The sequence below is a fragment of the Columba livia genome, chromosome 13, assembly GCF_036013475.1.
Source record: "Columba livia isolate bColLiv1 breed racing homer chromosome 13, bColLiv1.pat.W.v2, whole genome shotgun sequence".
NCBI lineage: Eukaryota > Metazoa > Chordata > Aves > Columbiformes > Columbidae > Columba > Columba livia.
Window position 1 is genome coordinate 20152243 of NC_088614.1, and position 20363 is coordinate 20172605.

Consider the following 20363-nt stretch of genomic DNA (forward strand, 5'->3'; position numbering starts at 1 on the left):
CTATAGTTTCAGTAATGACAAGTGAGTGAGGCAACATATGCATTTCCCATCTACAGGAAAAAATTACTGTCTTCCTTCAGTGTCTTACATCTGTGCTACAACCTATTTTCCTAGGGCTTCAGGTTATGTTAGCTGATAGTTAACATGTATAAGTGCTGGTCAGGTGCAGTTGATTCCAGACACTGCATTAGTCGAACCACAAGAGGAGAAGTTCCAATGATTCAAAATTCTTGTTGCTTTTCCTTTCTGCTCTTAAAAAGAAGGGAAAAAAAACCCTTCATGGGAAATAGCTGATACTGTATGGCATCCCACTCCTATCACGCTTTGATCAGCACACACGTTCGCACAAATGAGGATTCTCCTCCTAAGATTAAGAGAGCGGCTGATGATATTTAATGTCCCCTTCTTGACCCCAGACGGTTAACTCATTGCTGCAGCTTCTGGGAAAGTTGTTTCAATAGGAGCAGATAACACCAAAGCCCAGCCATGCTCAGCACCTCAAAGCCACGGCGCTTTATCAAAGCAAATGGAAGGGATCTGGGGACCAGGCTCCAGTGCTAACAGAGACACAATGGCTCCCAAAAGCAGCTTAACTGTTTAGGTGATACCTGCATCACTCACAGTCTTCCCTCTTCATCTGGTAAATACTAATTCTGCGGTTACCAATGCTCCAGGCACACCAGGGCACGGTCAGCCCATGAATGCCTCTGAACCCGGCCGGTCCTTGGGCAGCGCTCCCCGTGAGCCCCGGCAGCCGGAGATCCGACTCCAGCAGCAATGCCAGGGAACACAGCACCCACCCTGGATCACAACCGCTTCGGCTTGACAGCATCAGGGCATTTACAGCCCCCGACATGACTGCATCAGACCTTCAATGACAGCCGATAAAACGGAACTGCACCCCACTGCTTTGAAAAGCTGCAACTCAAAACTCCTTCGGAGATTATACTTACTTAAATAACAGAAAGACACTGGGCTTTAACAAAAGCTCATAAGGAAAATAGCTTGACAAGTTTGATAACAAGGAACACAAGCTTTTCATATTATTTCCTCGCCTGCCCAGCCCCATCTTCTCCTTGCCTTCCCCACAGCCTAGAAAAGCAGATATTTATCCCACGCTTGCTTCTAGTTAGATAAGACATACTCCTTGGAAGGGAGCTGTGCACACCTCAGAGTTCAACCTTCACCCTTGCACCTCCACCTAAACCAACATTATTTTGGACCCTGTCGGGGCTCCAATCCACCAAAAAGAACAGGCAGAATCAGGACAGGAGGGGAGGAAGACAGGGGACAATGCAAGATCCATTGGGCTAGGTTGTAAATAGAAAGCAGAAAAAAAATATGTTAAAAAAATACAAGGCAATGCCATAAATCCGTCTCTCCTGTGTGAGCAAGCTACTGTATTACAGAACTGGAGGGGCTGTGAGACTTCCCGTTACTTTATAGCCCATGACGATCACCCTCTTACAGTGCCACAGGATAACAAGCAAATGTCCCGACTCCCATGAAGCCCCTCATAAAAGGATGCGCTACCCAGTCCCTCACGGTCCTTGAAATAAGAGAAGCAAAAAGAAAGGAGTTTTTTTCACGTTAAGCTCGTTACTTATTTTGTTTGAGTTGTGTGCTGGGGCAGGGCGTGTTGGACGGTGGGGAGAAGGAGAGGGAGAGGAGGAGGAGGGAGCCTGAAGCCAGGGAGCTTTCCTGCTTGTTAATACACAGGCAAAATGATATGCGCGTATACAGCTCGGAAAGCTACCACGGGGAGGGAAGTAACACAAAGGAGCCATTTATTGCCTGAAAACTGTCTCTGAACAAACCCATTGTGTCAAAATAATACAAATTCACAACACCTTCCTGCCTCTTTTTCCATCTGGATCTGGGCTGGTTTGGGTACAGGACCCCTCTGCCCCATGCAGCGAGCTGAGACTGCTCAGCACCCTCCAAAGGTCCCCGCTTGGGGCCAAACACTCTGCTGATAACACAGAGGTGAGAGATGGGGAGGAAGAGAGGGAGAGAATAATTTGGCCAGGAGACTCTTAAAAACCCGTCAACTCATTTCTGCCCAGGCTGTAGGTTTATCTAGAGAGGCAATTTAAATCCAAGAACCAGAAGGAGGTATCTTTTGATGAAACATTTTGTTCTTTTTCTGAATACAAAGTTATTCCGGGCAATGCAGTTGGCCTGAAATAGTTATCAGTTACAAAACCAGGACTGCTCCTATCTCCCCTCCTTGTGCAATGCAAAGAAGATCCTCCCGCTGAGCTCCAAAGTAGGGGAAAAGCTATTAATTAAAAATAATTCTCCATGTTAAGTCTTGCTGCCTAAAGCTCAGTTAATATTAAGGAAATTCCAGCCGTTCACTCCCTGCTGTTGGAGCCTTTTCTTTCTCTATGTTGTTTTGCTAAGCTCTTTGAGAAGGGAATATGGATATCTCCTCGATGTCTCCAGCCCCTTTCCTCCCTGAAATTCAGGCTCTGCTCTTCCCAACCCAACCCACCAGACTGGGTCACCCAGAGGGGAGAGCAGGTTATTCACCTTCCACTTCTTCCTCGACCAGAGGCCAGAAGGGGGGACACCCCCTGACCTTCATCCCACCCCAGTGATCAGCACCAGTCGGAATGAACGAGTGTTCCTGGCTCCCGGCAGAGCCGCCCCCATCCCGCTCTGCCCCATAGCCCTGCTCTGCCCCATAGCCCCGCTCTGCCCCACAGCCCCGCTCTGCCCCACAGCCCTGCTCTGCCCCACAGCCCTGCTCTGCCCCATAGCCCCACTCTGCCCCACAGCCCCGCTCTGCCCCACAGCCCCGCTCTGCCCCACAGCCCTGCTCTGCCCCACAGCCCCGCTCTGCCCCACAGCCCCGCTCTGCCCCACAGCCCTGCTCTGCCCCACAGCCCTGCTCTGCCCCATAGCCCCACTCTGCCCCACAGCCCCGCTCTGCCCCACAGCCCCGCTCTGCCCCACAGCCCTGCTCTGCCCCATAGCCCCACTCTGCCCCACAGCCCCGCTCTGCCCCACAGCCCCGCTCTGCCCCACAGCCCTGCTCTGCCCCATAGCCCCACTCTGCCCCACAGCCCCGCTCTGCCCCACAGCCCCGCTCTGCCCCACAGCCCTGCTCTGCCCCATAGCCCTGCTCTGCCCCACAGCCCCGCTCTGCCCCATAGCCCTGCTCTGCCCCATAGCCCTGCTCTGCCCCACAGCCCCGCTCTGCCCCACAGCCCTGTTCTGCCCCACAGCCCTGCTCTGCCCCATAGCCCTGCTCTGCCCCACAGCCCCGCTCTGCCCCACAGCCCTGTTCTGCCCCACAGCCCTGCTCTGCCCCATAGCCCCACTCTGCCCCATAGCCCTGCTCTGCCCCACAGCCCCGCTCTGCCCCATAGCCCTGCTCTGCCCCATAGCCCTGCTCTGCCCCACAGCCCCGCTCTGCCCCACAGCCCTGTTCTGCCCCACAGCCCTGCTCTGCCCCATAGCCCTGCTCTGCCCCACAGCCCCGCTCTGCCCCACAGCCCTGTTCTGCCCCACAGCCCTGCTCTGCCCCATAGCCCCACTCTGCCCCATAGCCCTGCTCTGCCCCACAGCCCCGCTCTGCCCCATAGCCCTGCTCTGCCCCATAGCCCTGCTCTGCCCCACAGCCCCGCTCGCTCTGCCCCACAGCCCCACTTCTCCAAATATCTGCCCTAAATTTTCAAGCCTCTTGCACGCTCTCCTCAGCCATGTTCAGGCACCGAGGAACCGCTCATGTCATGCAAACCTAGATCTGCTTCTCCAGCTGCTGCCGGGGCCCCATGGACCCTCAGCCCCGAGTCCTGGGCTGCAGGACCTGGATGATAACAGCTAACAGGGGAAAAGCATCTTTCTGTTCTGCTTTTTGATGGCAATGCACTTAATCCCAGTGATATTAAACCACATGGAAAAATTCTAAAAAACGCTTTAAAAAAATCCTTTTACTATTTATTGGGTATTACCTTGTTGTTTGGGAAATGCAGAAAGAGTGAAAAAATGGAAACCTGGAGAAAACAAGAAACTAATCGAACTTTAAAACCACTCTTTTCTGTGCTGAGGAAGGGTTGAAATTACATGTTTCTATATGCCTAAATACTAAAGAACAGCACTGAATAAGCTGATTTCAACAGTGACAATATTACTGCAAAATCCCTGCCATTACAATATCTCAAAGTGTCTGTAACCGGTGCATTTTGCACTCCTGTTTCCCTAACAGCTGCATACAGTTAAAAAGTCCAGCGCATTTCCAGGACTTCATTCACGTGACACGCAAGAACCTTTCAGAGCACAGCCACCCAAAAGCCTGCTCTACCAAATTCTAACTTTTACCATTTCAAACCCCATCACACTGAAACTTGATGTACACGCTGTCACAACAAAAGCCTCGTCTGTTCAGCACATGTATTTCAAAGCCATTACTTTCATTTTTCAAACAGTAACAAAAAAACACCAACAAACCAAAACAAAACAAAAAACCTTCCGAATCTTTTATTATTCCCAATTTCTTTCTGAAGTTCTTTAAGCCTCAAAATTGTTTCGTTAAAACAAATTCTATGTTTTCAAGCAGTAAGTTTTTAGCACACATTTTTAAGTGTGCTTTTCTAAATGTTCTTTTCTACTGAGATAAAGGTCAGGGGAAGGTAGTGACAAAGACGGTATGTGATGGGGGAAAGTATTTCATGCAGCACTGTGAATCTACATATACCTGCAAAATGTGTTATGCCAAACGGGATTCCACTAGGACAAACAACCTCTTCATTCTTGAACATTAGTCTTACTAAGATGTGAACTTAGATCCTGATTCAAAGACTTAGAAACACAGAGATGAGTCTTACTGAAAGCACAGGGGCTGAAGATCAACTGAAGTTTTTATTTACATGGGAATTTAGCTCCACAAAGCAGGAGCTCTACCCCTAGAAAGAGCAAATCAGCCCATCATATCCCTGCTTGCTGTCCAAACTGCACCGCAGCACAGTGCCGACACACCAGCCAGCACAGGGGAACGTATTCCCATGGGAATTGCTGTAGGACTCTGAGCGCTGGTTCCCTGGGGTTGACTGGGGGTCTCTGCTCACTGACGATGCAGGATTAGCACTGAACAGGCATCTCAGGACTAAGCAAAGAAGCAGGAAAACGGTGCTTTAAACTATGTCCTAGCCAAAATGTGCTAACTTTTTTCTGCTGATTTTCAGCAGTGATGTAGCCCTGACACCAACTCCTTATGCTACCACTGCCTCTTCTGCAGGGAAAATTCCTCTCTGCATTACTACTACTACATAAATCCATTATAAATACTGCTCAGATTCACCAGGAGCATTTGAATGTATCCTTTCAGCCAGTCATCTAAATTGTACTCTTGACTGTCTACGTTCCCATCCTCCCCTTAAACTGACTGTTTACCCAGCCCAAATTCACACACGTTCACGTTGAGTGTCCCAGTGAGTAATTCAGGTTCTTTCACAGGCCACGTTGATTCATCAGCAAAACGTTAACGTGAGCTCTTTAGAACCAAAAACCACAGGATGTTTTACTTGAGCTGCACAAGCAACCCCTTCCCAAATCCTGGCTGGAGGCCGTGGTGCTGTTTGCGAGCACAGGAGCAGCTGGTCACGCCGCTTCTTACTCGTCGGTCATGGGAAGCTCATCCCAAATGCCTGCAAGAGAAACTACTGAGCCCAATACCACTGCCTACATCGCTTTATTTATATTGCAATAAACACAAATCGAACACCACTTTTGATGTAAAAGCTACCGACAATTCCACTTCCGTGTGAAGCTGGTTTCCGTTTCCTACAGGGATATTAATTTCTAATTTTTTCTCCTGTCTCTGCAATTACTTTTTAAGGTCCTCTGTTTCACATTGTCAATCTCACTTATAAGACTGTAAGTCACCCAGATGCCATCTGTTGAAAAACAGAGTGATGGAAAGTCTGAATAATACACCGAGTCAGGGTTGTAGGTGCTACATTTTGACACACTCAGAGGCGTAAAGCTGGGGGAACAGATTAATAATTACTTTACCTGAAACAAAATCAGTTTTTCTTTATAGGCCTGACACAGGCTGAAACTAGTTCTAAAAATACCTTAGTTTAGTCTGGACTAATTCAAGGAACCTAGGTATGCAAATATTCAACGCTCCAATGGCAAGATGCTTTCTCTGATAGTTCTTGCTTTAGCATGTCAATCTGAAACCCTGATTGCTTTTCTCACACTTCTATGGATGAAAGGACATAAACAGCTATGAAAACCAGTTCTTTAATGTGCTACTCTCCAATTCAATTCAAACATACGCTTATTGCAAAAAAAAAAGAACAACAAGAACTGAGGGGGAAAAAAATCAGAAGAGAGAGCACCATAATGTAATAGCAAATGCAAAGCAATTTTCATTCCTGGATCCTGGAGGATTCATGTACAGAGCAATTTTCCTACTCTACAGCAAAAAAAGGAATGAGGGGGAGGAGCACATATTTCCAGGAGAAGTTAGGGACAGCTTATGGAGGACGGCTTTTTAACTTAAATACCACATTTTTGCAAGCTTTTTAAAAGCACTGCTGATAATTTATATGTGGCCTGATGGCGAGTGTATACATGTTACTGCAGAGGACAAAATAAAAGTCCCACGTCTAGTGGCTTAGATTCTTTGACCTCGACAAGTTTAGTCTGAAAACATTTGTTACATGATGAAAAGCATCGTGAGAATGCTAATAACATTCTTAAAGGGTTAATGATGCCTAACTGATTGGCAGTAAAAACGAGATTTCATTCGGTATAGTGACAGAGAAACTCTGCCACCAGGAGTAGATGTTCATGCCCACATTATTATAGGACAATTTAGGTCATCTTATTTTAAATTTCATGGCTCCGTAACATAGATGTAAATCAAAGTCAGTGAGGCAAATGATGATTTTTCCATAGTGAGATTTTTATAGTCTTGATCTTGAAAATATGCTTTGGGCCCAAGCTGCCTATCAAAACCCTTCGAATTAGCCAAAGGAGTTAGTGCTGCTGGTCTACAATTAGAATTAGAAAACAAAAGCAAAAAGCTTTCAGAACAAGGCACGTTTCATTGCGTTTAAAATCTGGGCTCTACCAACAATCACCATTTTTAAGAGAACTGGAATCACGAGCTGTTCGGGTGCAGCACCACGCGGATACTGAAACGGAGAGATTTCAAACTGAAATCCCAGGCGCACCTCAGAGGCTTGAGATTTAGGTAAATACTGTATGCTCTTAGTGCAGCTCAAAACACGGCAAAGAGATACATGTGTTTACTTGGTGTACGTTTAGAGAGGCACGTGCGTGTGCACCTGCACAAATAATTTGTTATTGAAGAACTTCAAGTATTTAATTGCATGATTGCAGCATGCAGATGCAGCCACAGACAGGCAATTCCTTACCTTAATAAACACACCATGAATGTGATAAATTGGTTGTTTGCTTTTTTAGACCTGATTTATCCAACGCTTTCTTTTCCAGATTTGATTTATTGGTCAATTCCTTTTCAAGATTTGATGTATTGGTCATTTTCTTTTCAAAATTTGATTAAAGCATATTGCATAAGTCCTTTCAGATCTATTTCTAAATATTACACATGTATCTAGCATGCATGCTTAAAATCTTAATTCCCAAACTTTCTTGATTAATAATTCATCTCTTTCTATCTTGGGCTAGTCCTTGTTATACACGAGTATAATCTGAATTAGATGAAACAAGCAATTACAGTGGACATAAAATACAGTTAAGTGTAGTTTTACAATAAATTGCTCTCTATGAAGCTATAAAGAGAGTCTGGAGATTTATTAAAAAGCATTAACACAAAATAGGTAAAATTTGAGTTCCAGCTTCAACATTTTTATGCTTTAGAATTACATGCTGCAAAAGCAAACAGAAGGGAATTCACGTTGTGCAGCTCCGATTGCCCTGGGGGTACCGGAGAGGGAACCGCAGTGCAAGGTGCAGGGTTTCCCTTCGCTCAATAAAAGCCACCGGGTTTAATCTTTGGGGAAACGAGATATGTGCGGAGTCCCAGGCAGGGCTCTCTGGTCCCAGCTCTACACCCGCTCAAGCCAGATCAAGATACAAGATCATCCTTTGACAAGGACCTGACGGAGTTACAGTCTCCGCGGTGAAAGCGATGAAAAGAGGGAGGCGAGCCTTGACTTGCTGGCCAGGCTCCAGCAGAGGTAATTAAACTCTGCCTAGCTAAATTCTCTCTGCACCCTCAACAACATACAGGTTTGTTATCTACTTCCTAATCTGCCCCAAACTGTGGGCAGTGCTGTTTCATACAGCCAGACAGCTGCTCAGTTCTACTGGTGCATGAAAAAAGCCATATCCGTCCATCTCTTATCTGCCTCTCAGGGGTGTTTTGAGGGCTAATTAATAAATATTTGGAAAGATGAAAGGCACCCAGGAAGCGCCAGGCATTATTATTTCACACTCACTTCTGAGCAGATCTCTAGATAAACTGTATGACCCGGAAATTCAAACAGTGACGGGAATGTATTTCTGTGTTAGCTCCCCAAATGGTTCACCATCCTGGCCAAGGCTGAGCACCTCCCAGGAGGAGCTGAGCACCAAAGCTCCCACTGAACCCAGGAGAAACTGAGAGTGCTTCTCACGCGGCAGGAGATGCTCAGCCCCTCACAAAATGAGGTTGCCTTTGCGGAAAATTCATTTGTGCTTTAATACACCCATCCCCTGGTTTTGGTGGCAGCTCACGACAGCTGCCAAAGTCAAAAGAAGTTTTTCCGCTGGGTTTAGTGAGAGTTTCATTTGATCCTGAAAGAAGAACCAGAAGGAGCAGCGTGCAGTGGGCAGCAGCTGGTTCCAAGGTCTTCACACCATCTCCCCCCATGTAGACAACCAGCCCTCTAAGTAACGAGTGTGCAGAGATACAGAGGAATATGACCTGGAGATGTCAGGGTCAGAGCTGCGGATCTATGTCCCCACTTCTGGCCCTGCAAAATTAATAGAATAGTAATAATTAAAATGGCAATAAGACTGCAAAACTGGCAGCTGTTGCTACAACACCCTGTTAATCAAAGGCTAATGGAGATGCCCTGATAAGGCCATGGGGACCACAAAGATGTAGAGCCATTGCCAAGGCGTAGAGATCACTGCTTAGTTTGGAGGAAGACCTCAGTGCTTCTAACCATATGATTTAAGGAGACCACCTTCCTGATGAGAAGCCTCTCAAAAGCCATTTCATGGCAGGAATAATAGGGACTTCTGGCCTCAGGCGGAAGACAGTGCTCTCCATTAAGGTCGATCTCTGCTGTGCTAGGCAGTTTGTCTCTATTTATCATCAATACATTGAAGGAAGTTGGCCCTGGATGGTCTGATGCCCTTGGCCATTGGTTTCCACCTGGCATCTAAGAAACACCGTGACACTTAAAAAATAAAATAAAGGCTTTCAATTTTTAAATGAGCTTCCTTAAAAAGATCTGGCCTCAGTGGTGCTGCAGGAAGCTGCCAGGATGTCCCCAGCGGGAGCAGCATCACCATTCCTGCAGTGGCCAATGACCCTCCCTGCGGCGGGTTCCGTCCCTGTGCTGACTGCCCAGGAAGGTCTTCTACAAAGATGTATCTGTGCATTGCCTTTGGATATACGTCTCCCAGATACCACAAGCCTGAGCGTGATGACAGTCACAAGCAAAGGATACATCCAAAGCTCGCTGAAACTACACAAAAGAGGCGTTCAGGAGGAACCCCTACATCCAAACACTATCACCTTTTTTTCTGCATGGCAGCTCATGAGCAACAAACCCCAGAACGCTGCATCTTGGCTGGATGACTCATCTGCCTCCTCCATTGACTGCAACACTGCTTTATGCAGACAAGAGGAAAGCACAGAAAGCTATTGAAAATTATACCTTCCTATGTTCAGTCTTTAAGCTGCAAAATGCACCAATACATACAACAATCGCAAAAAGTTCTTGGGATGGACTAAATGCTAGGATTTCTTTTGTGATCCTAAATCTCCTAGGGTATTGTTTTCTTTTCTTTTTTTTTTTTTTTTTTTAATATGGTGATATGATTACAACATTGCTCATCCTTTGGAGAACACAGGGATTTCAGAACTGCTCAATGAATCTATGTACTTGAGTGTATTAAAATCCAGCATAGCATTGCAGAAGCATGCAAAGAATTTCTCAGACCTTTGCTAGAAGACCTAGCAAAGGAGAAGTTCCCTGCTCCCAGTAGCCAGGTACCTGAAATTTGGTGAGACCTAATTACTTATTTCCCATAAAGCAGAGAGGCCCATTTCCTGGCCCCATAAAGATGTGAGTGAGGGCAAACCACTCCTGCCAAAGGTCTTGAACCTGAAGACTCAGAAGAAGACACCACAAGATAAAAGACATAGCTACACCTCAAAAGATGGTGTCCATAACTATAGGTGTGAGGGCAGACAAATTCCAAACGTTGGGAAAGTTTGAGCAGTAAAGGTCTCTGCACTTTCACTGACATTTTTTTATATCTCTAGAATGACCTGAGCTCCCTAATTTCCTTGTGCATCCAGTCATGACTTCCTGTCCTGCTCAGCCACTCCAGAAGCCAATGCTGCACTGTCCAAGACAAACCGCTCTCTTCAGAGGAGATAGGAAAAGATTTCTGCCCCAAGTGACTAACATCCAGCCCCCTCGCACTTTCCCAGCAGAGCTTTCCCATCCCCTCCCGCCCGTGCCAGCGTTTCCCACGCAGCGCGGATCCCATGCGAACACTTCACACAGCAGGGAGCCAATTCTCACACCACCGAACGCCAAATCCCCCAGAACACTTAAAACAAACACTTGCCGTTTGCATCCTGCACTTGTTGAAACATAAAATGGGCCTAATACCTTGTTTTTCATCTGCTGGCTTCTCTCTGAGACAACATTTCAAGACAAACAGGTTGAGCGTGGGTACAATGTGGAAGTGGTTTCAGTGAGGTTTTCTACAACCTAGTTCCCATCGCGGCGTGGAGCGCATTCGAGTACCCTCTGCTTCAGAGGTGTTTGCTGCCGGTGTGGGTGGCTCGGACAGACAACGGGGATCTCATTTGCGCTGACTGGGCTTCCGAGAAGCACCTCACCACTTACTCTGCTTTGCAACAGCGTACTGTGCTTCCAGAAACCAAATACAGCCTCAGAGCCATCAGCTGTCACCGCCGCCGCTTCAATGGAGCTCTGAACGTGCTGCCACAGAAACTGCAGAATCAGCTGTTCCCAAAGTGGACAGGGCTTACAGTGTTACTTGGGGGAACAAAAACCAACAACAAAATAAATCCCCATCACCACTAACAACGATGCACCCCTCCAAAAAAAACCCCACCCAACACGACAGCTATTGGCTCTCACTCTGTTCACCTATTGCAGTGCACAGGGCACTTATAGCTAGAGGAAAACAAGGAACAGATGTTGGGTGATTGAAAAACTTGAGCCTTCCATTGTTTTATTGACTTGTCACCACAGAGAAATTTGCTTTAATTTACTTTAAAAGTAAATGACTTGATCTTCATAAAACTGGTGGCAAGTCACAGTTCTTAATGAGGATGTTAAACAAGGATTCCCTTTAACAACCAGAGGCACCAATTCCAAGCGCAATGCCTATCTGAACAGACACAGCTATCTTCCCTCTTGAAACATGCTGGTTTATTTTCAAGATGTTCAACATGCCTGGGGGAAAAAAAAACAGAAGCCTTCGAGTCCTTGAAAACCTGTGCAAGAGCTTTAGTCTTTCCCCCTCCCACTTCATGATACTCGATTGCACCAGATTGTACCAAATAACTGCCTTTTTTTTTCTTTTGAAAGAAGTAATTAATATCTAAATAGAGACCTTTTGAACCCTACTGGCTTTCAGACAGTCTACAATGTAACCTGAGGAAGAAGAGTGAAAGAAGAAAAATATACCAGAAGTCTAGGGACTTAAAAATCAGGTGAAGACGCTCAACTTTTGGACAATAAGTTATTGGCTTTTGCCAGCTCTGTCTGCAAGTATTAACCTCTTTGAGGGACTGAATTCAGTTCTCCAGACCCCAACCCAACTCCAGCATTGCCAGTGCAAACCAAGCAACACTCCGATGATGGTGAATGAGCATGGTCTCACCTGAGCACTGGAATATGACAAGTCTTCCAACCACCTCACAACCGCCACAGAAGATCACTTCCCATCGTGGCCATCAAGAAAACACTCATGGAAACCAGAAGTCTGTGAGGTGAGACATCTTCAAAGATGGGAGATGAAGGTATATCCTTCACAAAGAGATAATACAGAGTTTTCAAAGGCTAGGGAAGAAACTGTCACCTTTATCACCTTTATGTGTCCTTACTATAAAATGAAAAAATCTCTCTGGAGCTTCTAATCCAAATGTGTTGGATTCCATGTCCTTGGACTTTGGCTTGAACAGGCTTTAGTGGGAGCCTGCAGTGACTCATCATCTATTTCCAGTCTTTCTTTACACTACAAAATTCATACAACTGTGCAAAAAATTTCACCTGCACCTTTTTGGAAGCAATTTGCAGCTTATAACTTACGGCTGTTACATGAGCTTGCGAGTCAGATGAGTTTTCTACCAACTGCACTGGCCATACACTCTGCCTCAGTCCCAAATGTCGTGCAGAAGACATGAAGAAGGACAAAGCAATGAAAGCAATGAACCAAGAGATGCAAAGAAGCCCAAGTCCTCTCTGCTGCTGCCAAAGCTGCTGATGCTCTGAAGAAAAGGCTGAGACCGTGGCCGTGGGCAGGAGCCTTGGGAGAGGGCAAGAGATAAGCACAACTAGGAGAAGAAATCCCAGGACATGGGAGCTCCTCTGGCACCAACTGCCCTGCTATTTGCTATTGCGCTGCACTGGTACCTTCTCGCTGGTGGGAGAAGCATGGCCCAAACGGACCTCCACGCACTTGGGCACAAGATCTCTGTTCACATCACGCCCTCCAAAGGTTGGGTGTTTTCACAAGGGTAATGCTTGCCACAGCACCAGGCAGAACATACACTAATGACTTCCAGCACAGAGGTGCAATGCCCTTCCACGTGTGTTCACAGAGAAAGGGAAGGAAAAAGAACAAAACAACACATCTCCACATCCCAGTGACAGAGTGGAGCCTGGGCAGCGGGTAATGCCAACGCGGTCAAGAGATCCCTCCTGACCCAGCGCTCATTCCGGCGCTGGCTGGGCACAGTAACAGCACTAACGCTGGAGTACCAATTCCCCCGCAATTCAGAGAAAATGGCTCTAATTAGTCGCAAACACTTTTCCCCACAGCTCCCTGGAAGCCTCTCATCCAGGCACAGTCAAGCTCTCAGCAAACTCCGGTAGCCTGAGAAAAGCTGAGCCCGAGGTGTTAGCAGCTGTGGAGATAATGCAGTTAATTTAATTGGGTTGTCCATCCTCGATATTTGAAAAGTCCCTTTTAAATGTTACAACTTTTTTTAAAAAAACAACTGAGTTATAATTTTCTCCTGAACTCTATTTTCATTTTAATGCTGATGTTCAGTTTCTTTTGCAAATTGAGTGAAGGTAAAACTATCCTAATAATATACCATCCTTTTGAACAACTTATTTCCTTTTGGTGCAGTTTCACACAGATAGAGCTGTAATGGCCAAAATAAATTTTATCCCAGAAATGCAGAAAGCTAAAAGCTAAGCTTAACTTATAAACCTTTTTTAAGCAAGACAAAATCATGCCAGCCTTATTGCCATGACAGTCACAGTTGTTTAGATTTATTATGCAATGGTAATCAGGCCATACAATAAATTCACTATAGTAATGCATTAATCACTTTGCAAAGAAAAATGAACTACTGAAAGGAAGACAATACGTTTTTCTCTCTCTTCTTCCCTGTGGTAAGAACTGGTCCCTAACTCCATTCTTTAGAGAAGGAAGCATATATTTTCACTTCTGCTGCTCCACCTCTGACTTGAGCCAATGGCTCAGCAAGGTCATTCTCATTTTACTTCCTACATAACTGAGCTCCACAAATATTTCTCAACGAGATCTTACTTTAGAGCTTGAAAATAGTTGGGCTAAAATGTCTACTCGACTTGTCAGCTGCTTTTCTTGATTCTGCATACACTTTCCTTGTGTACAGAGAGCTTATGCTTTTGGATGGGACAACTTTTTAAGCAGGATCCATGACTGAGATGGATCACTGAGGGAATGCAGATGTCCAAAAAGCTGTTTTAAGAAATGGAATGCTATAGATGGCCATAGCTCCTTGTCTGCTATTGAAATTAAGGCCATTTGTGTGACAAAATCTGCATGTAGCACCTGGAAGGAACACTCCGAGGTGTTAGCTGCAGCCACAGAGGCTGCATCCTACCTCCCATTCTTACTTCTGTACATAAAATCATAAAATGTTAAAACATGTTTCCTAAAATCTGTCAGTAAACTCTGGCTGCACATTGCGCTACAATATGTCTGTTATCAGAGTAAATTTGTGGGGAAGCTACAGCTAACGTACCCAGGTAAAGACATACTCCCCGCCTTCCAGACCACAGAAGAATGACCAGAGCAAGAATCAAATGATTCCCCATTCAGCCATTGTAAAGCCTCCAGGCAGCATCCTCACAGTCCTTTTCAACACAGGTAAATTGGATTCCAGCAAGTTGACTGTATGTGGACTCTTCAGATGAGATATTAAATAACAAAGTCATGACCATAACCTAAGAAGAAAGACTGAAAAATGTGGAGTTGTTTAGTCTAGAGAAAAGGAGGCTGCAGGAAGCCATAACAACAGCCTTCAAATATGCAAAGGTTCAATGCGGAGAGGAAAGGAACAGGCTGTCCTCAGCATCCACGGTGACCAGGGCAGAAGGGACCTGTGCTGTGGGTTAGACAAGGAGAAATGCTTTTGAGAAGGGATGGTGGTGAAGGTCTCCCAGGGAGGCTCCAGGGAGGTGTCACCATCTCCATGGGGGACTTCATGACAGGTTATGCAAATATCTGTCAGGGATAACGTAAGTCTGTCTGACCCTGCCTCGTGGTGCAGGGATGGATTACATCGCCTCCCGAGATTTCTTGTAACTCTATTTCATTTATTATTTTATACGGCAGCGCGCCCAAGGGTAATTTCCCCTCCTGCCCAAGCTTTTCCCTTATCTAGTCAGTGCTGGTGCGTCATTTCTCCCACCACCCAATTACTTGATAAGGAATGTGCTCACATAAATGAAACGGCTGGTGTTTGCAGGGCAGCCAGGCTGTGGCATGGGCTCACCCCACGCACATCTGTCACCAAATTCTTACAGAAATAAGAAAACGAATGGGAGGGCAGTTGGTGTAACAAAATAAGAATATGGGCAAAAGTTTGAGGATTGCTTTGTGCTAAAAATACTTAAATAATACTAAAACTTAATGTGGATTTGCCCGGAATCTTCAAGGGTACATGGCTTTCTACTGTTTGAGAGAAAGTCTGGATAGGGCACACTGCTCAGCTCCCCTGCACCCAGCCAGGCTTTTCTTGGTGGGGACGGGGTGGACACGGGATGACCCCGAGCAGTGTAAGCAGCCTCCATCCAGGTCCCCTGTACTGTGCAGACGCGTCAGGACGCGATGCTGGCTGCACCCCTGCAAGGGTTTGGGAAGATGTGGGACTGTCCCACAGAAGCCACAAGGATCCTGTTGGCAGCAGAACAATCTGTTCCCCTGCCACCAGCACCCACGGGCATCACAGGAGAGAGCGACCTCAGGCAGACTTAAACACTGGCACCACGAAGAAAAAGCCTTGCAAAAGTCAGCTCCTAAATGCACTCGAGTCTGCAAAGTGCCCCAAAACAGGGATGCAGGACGCCGGGTCGGGATGTGAAGTGAGCCTGCAGATGCGCAGCAGCGCCAATGCACCCAGCGTTTGCTACGGGGGAAGCAGATGCTTTTTGGGGTCCGTTCTCACTTGCTTGGATTAAGTTCAACCTTAAAATGCATAAAGCTTCATTGACTGCAAAACAATCCCTTCGAGAAAAATGAAACAACAACAACAAAAAACAGGTGAAAAACACTAAACCAACGCCTCTCCCACTTTGGCCTCCACAGCTGAACCTCTTGCCAACTTTTTCTGCCATATATGTCACGGTAACACATAATCATAACCTTTTAGTGCATTCTCTCACCAAACTAGAATATTTATTTAACAAATTAAATTAGCTTTCTTGATTGCAAACTAGGAAAACTACAAGTATATAATGAATTGCAAGAAACACTTTAATGGATGATATGTCAATAAATAATCCTTGCGCTTCATCTGAAAATCATTAGGTAGTTGGAATGACGACTGATTTAACACTACCCATTTAGTTTACTTGTGAAAACGTGTTGTTTAAACTCAAGACTTTATGGAAGTACAATCTGGACTAAAATTTTGATTTGGAAATAATTGCAAAACTTGAGGATTTTTTTTCCTTTTATTAAAAAATAATATTAAAACCAAGATGAAATAAATATTTTAGGCAACCAGCAACAAAATGGGAAAATACCATGTGTTTGGAGCTTTAGTGCCCTCTGAGTGCTGGAATTTATTTGCAGCAAGCAGAAAATAGACAGCAAGCATAAAAATGCAGCAGATTCCCGCTAGTAAAATTATTTATCAAGCTAACAAGGGAGGAACCCTTCTAGTAGCAACAAGGCAGCAAGGAAAAGACGTGCCTTTCTATTTTACCTCTGGGTTAGCACACCAGTAAAAATGCCAACTGACAAGCACTTCACATAAACATTTCTTTCTAAATGAGCTGCCTTGTTAGAAAAAACATCTCAGCACAGGAGCGCTGCAGTCAGCCAGAAACACCCGGCATGGATACTACATGGCTCCACACTGCAGAAAAATAGACGTAAACCACAACAATAACGTTGAGGCATAAATGACTTTAATAAATTAACACTTCGTTTTGCATTTAAAATAACTACGTGAGGTATAAATCTATCTTAGCGTCAGTTCTACCAAGAAAGAATACATCCCAGTTATCTATTATTTAGATCTTTCTTACCTCTGGAACCAAATGTATACACACACACAAAAATATACGTGTGTGTGTGGATATGCATTCAGTGTGCTGTTGCTAGCTCTGCTACTCAAGCCCCATTGCAATATTTATTGTATATTTATTTTACGACTGAAACCCTGAAGTCGGTTTTACAGTTTAGTTTAACGATACCAAACTTTGATTATAAATTATAAGTGGCTTCATTGCAGCCCAAAGAGACAAAAAATTTGGAGACACTCGATTGCCTGATCCCAATTAAATTGTAAAGAACTAGTAAAGTGACACACATTGGCTGAATAGCCGAGCTCTAAGGAGAACCGCAAATGCTCCCGTCGCCGTACAGCGGGGCTGTGCCCTCCGAGCGCTTCTCTGCTACAATGAGCATTTGACAGTTGTCAGCAAGCTTTAAAATAAAACCAAACTAAACAGAAGAAAATAAAACAAAACAAGAATTCCAAGGATCCTTCTCAGATATTATTGTTTTCATTGCAGAAAAAAATAGCTCATGGGAGGGCAGGGGGCAAAGTCAGGCTCAGCGTTTTGTCTGATTCAGTAACTCAGGAAGTAAAACCTGCCACAGTTGGTAACAAAGAAGTACAAGAAGGCAAAGTTTTACGGTAAAGGGAGGGGTCAGAGGGATGCACAGGTTGGAACAGCATTTCTGACTGATCTCAAAATGTTTTCTGGCCACGACTATAAGCCAGGCCCTGTATTACTCAGCACTCTGAATGCAGCCAAGAAAGATGGGGAAAACGGGGGTGGGAGCGGGGGGAACACCAGCTGAAAAATGAAATGCTGGGTTGGAGCTCTTGCTCCCCTCCAAGCCTGGCGCTCATCCGGCGCCCACGGCAGCTCAACGCAAGAGAGGGTCTTGGGCAGCATCTCCCACTCCCCGCGCCAGCACCCCGGCTGCCGTCCCCACAGCCCCCACCACCCCGGCTGCCGCCCCCACCGCCCCGGCTGCTGCCCCCACCGCCCCCACCGCCCCAGCTGCCGCCCCCACCGCCCCGGCTGCTGCCCCCACCGCCCCGGCTGCCACCCCCACTGCCCCGCAGTTCTGGGGCGGAGAAGAAAGTCTCCAGCTCCCCAGTGCTCACCCAAGGGCCCAGTCCTGCATTCTTCTCACATCCCAAGAGTGCTGCACAAACAACGCGAGTTTGGGTGTGCGGGAAATGCCAAAGTGAGACGGCATTTTTTAACTGCTGATGGATTACATTAATATGAATATTTGTCTGTAGGGGACAAACACTTTTGAGAACCGAGCACAACATTATGAGCAAAACATCAGCAATAATAACAAAAAAGGGTAGAGAGAAACATCACTGATGTAAACCATGAAATAAATAATATATGTCAACTTTTATGTTTTTGCCTTTGATCTGGGTACAGCTGACATGAAGTCCAGGAGTTGATACCTTTTTAGCTGAGAAGACACAAGATGTCAAGTTATATTTTTTAGTGCAAGACCAACACGTGAAAACAAAGCTAAACGAGTTGAAGAAACGAGTATAAGAGAAAACGTGGAGATTATCTCTTGTCATTCAGCAAGAAAACGATAGGAGTTTCCATGGAAGCTGAGTGGTTAATATACTGCTGTCTTCGCTTTGCCGTTCTTTCCTTATTAGAATACAATTTGGGTCCAAGTGATATGGAAATAGATTGTTACTGAGTACGGTAAGGGAGCGCTGTGGGTAGAGCCAATGCAGAACGAGGTCTACAAGATGTACATGCGGATGTATTCCTCACTCCCCGCCTGCCGCTCCTTTTAACTCTGTCGTAAAGCTGTTTGCAAGTGGAAGCTGTTTGGAAGTGCACACAAAAGCGTCCATTAAGAGGCATTACACTAAAACTCCATCGGATCCTGCCCGAGCAATGCTGGGGCAAGCTGGAGCAGCACCACGGGGCGCAGCGAAGCTGCTCTCACCTTGGCTTTGGTGGGACTGAAAAATTCGATCCACTATTTCTCGCTTGCTTTACACCAGCCCAGAGTCTCTCCATCAGCTCCCCCTGTGCTCCTGACCATTTACACCAGGTAATCGGGAGCAGAATTTGGCCCTAGGTGTCAACACTGGAGTTGAAACTGGGGAAGCGGGTTATTCCCATCAACACGTCCAACTGTTCCTATCTAAAACCACAGCCAGAGAATCACAGGCATGAAGGAGAAATGCCACATGTGATTTTCTCCTCTTTAAAACAGGGCAACAGTCTTTTTTCCGGGAGACTCTGGGTGTGCTGCCCACGCACCCCTCTCCTTACAGCCCGGCCTCATTAATCACAGAGCTTCCACCCTCTTTTCCTTGATTTAGCCTTGGCCTTCGTCTTGGTGACTTGGGGCAGGCAGGAGGGCTGGGGAGCCCTGGGCCGTCAATAACCCAGCACAATGCCGCTGCACAACACCGAGCCAGCTATTTAATTACCTATCACCGCTAACAAAAGCTCCCTTTGTTTTGATTAACTTTGAGGGAACAAGGTTCCCCACCATCAAAGTATGTTTAAATAATTACACAATACAGACTAACATGCCTGGAAACACAAAAAGAGGGGGGAGTAAGGAGAGGGGAGAGAAGAAAGGGAAGACGTAAGCTCAGCCTTACTTCCCAATTTAAACTAGGAATGACCTCGGGGTCGGTTTTTCAGAGTATCGCAGATCAATTCAATTCTCACCTCCGCTGCCTACCTGCTAGCAAATGAACTTACTGTGCCTTCCAATAGACAGAAACCACTAAAAAGGAAATCGCATTTAGCTGCATCTGAATAACCATGGTTATTAGATGATGCGTGCAGAGGAAAAATTACCATTTCCCTTCTCCTTCTCCTCCTTGTGATTGTCATTCTCACCTCACTGGTGATTAAGATGTAGGATGCTCTTGCAGATTGTTAATTAGGTGTTAATATCTGCAAGGGGCCACAGCAAGCTCCTCCACCTGAGGTCATTTCTCAGAAGTCGGGCTGTCTCCGGTGACAGTACCTGTAATTCCCAGAGCGAGTCTGATTCCACTCAACAGCTGGAGCCAGTGTTTCTTTCATGTCTGGTTTCATTTCCTATCTGAAATTATATGAGTGCTAATATCTTTATTATCTTCAGCGTAGAAGCGCAGCGCTGGCGCATGGCACAGCATGTTGTTCATAGGCTTTCCTGTTTATTTATTTGTTTTCCCAGACCATTTTCAAAACATTTCAAGCAAAAATCTTTACGGTTAGCAAATTTACAGCTGAGGACTCTTATTACGGATCGGGAGGGGCAGAAGGTAGGAGAGAAACAATAATAATTTGGGTATGGAAGAAAAGCAAAGCTGCACAACTGCTGAATGATAATGGCTCAAAGCTTGAGAAATCAATGTAATGGCAGGAACGGGAAGAATTCCAAGGACAGTGTGAGCACTATATGTCTTGCAGGTGAACCAGAGT

General features: G+C 45.8%; 1 protein-coding gene across 3 annotated transcripts in view; it reads right to left on the reverse strand.

The window, feature by feature from the left end:
- Positions 1-20363, reverse strand: part of MAF (MAF bZIP transcription factor) — a 197683-nt gene that overhangs the window by 161293 nt on the left and 16027 nt on the right. The window contains exon 3 of one of the 3 annotated variants that reach the window (XM_065028526.1): positions 3623-8960. The exons of the other annotated variants lie outside the window; for them this stretch is intronic. The gene's annotated coding sequence lies outside the window, so the exon portion shown is untranslated. Of the gene's footprint in view, positions 1-3622; positions 8961-20363 lie in introns of those variants that run through there. 3 annotated transcript variants of the gene reach the window in all.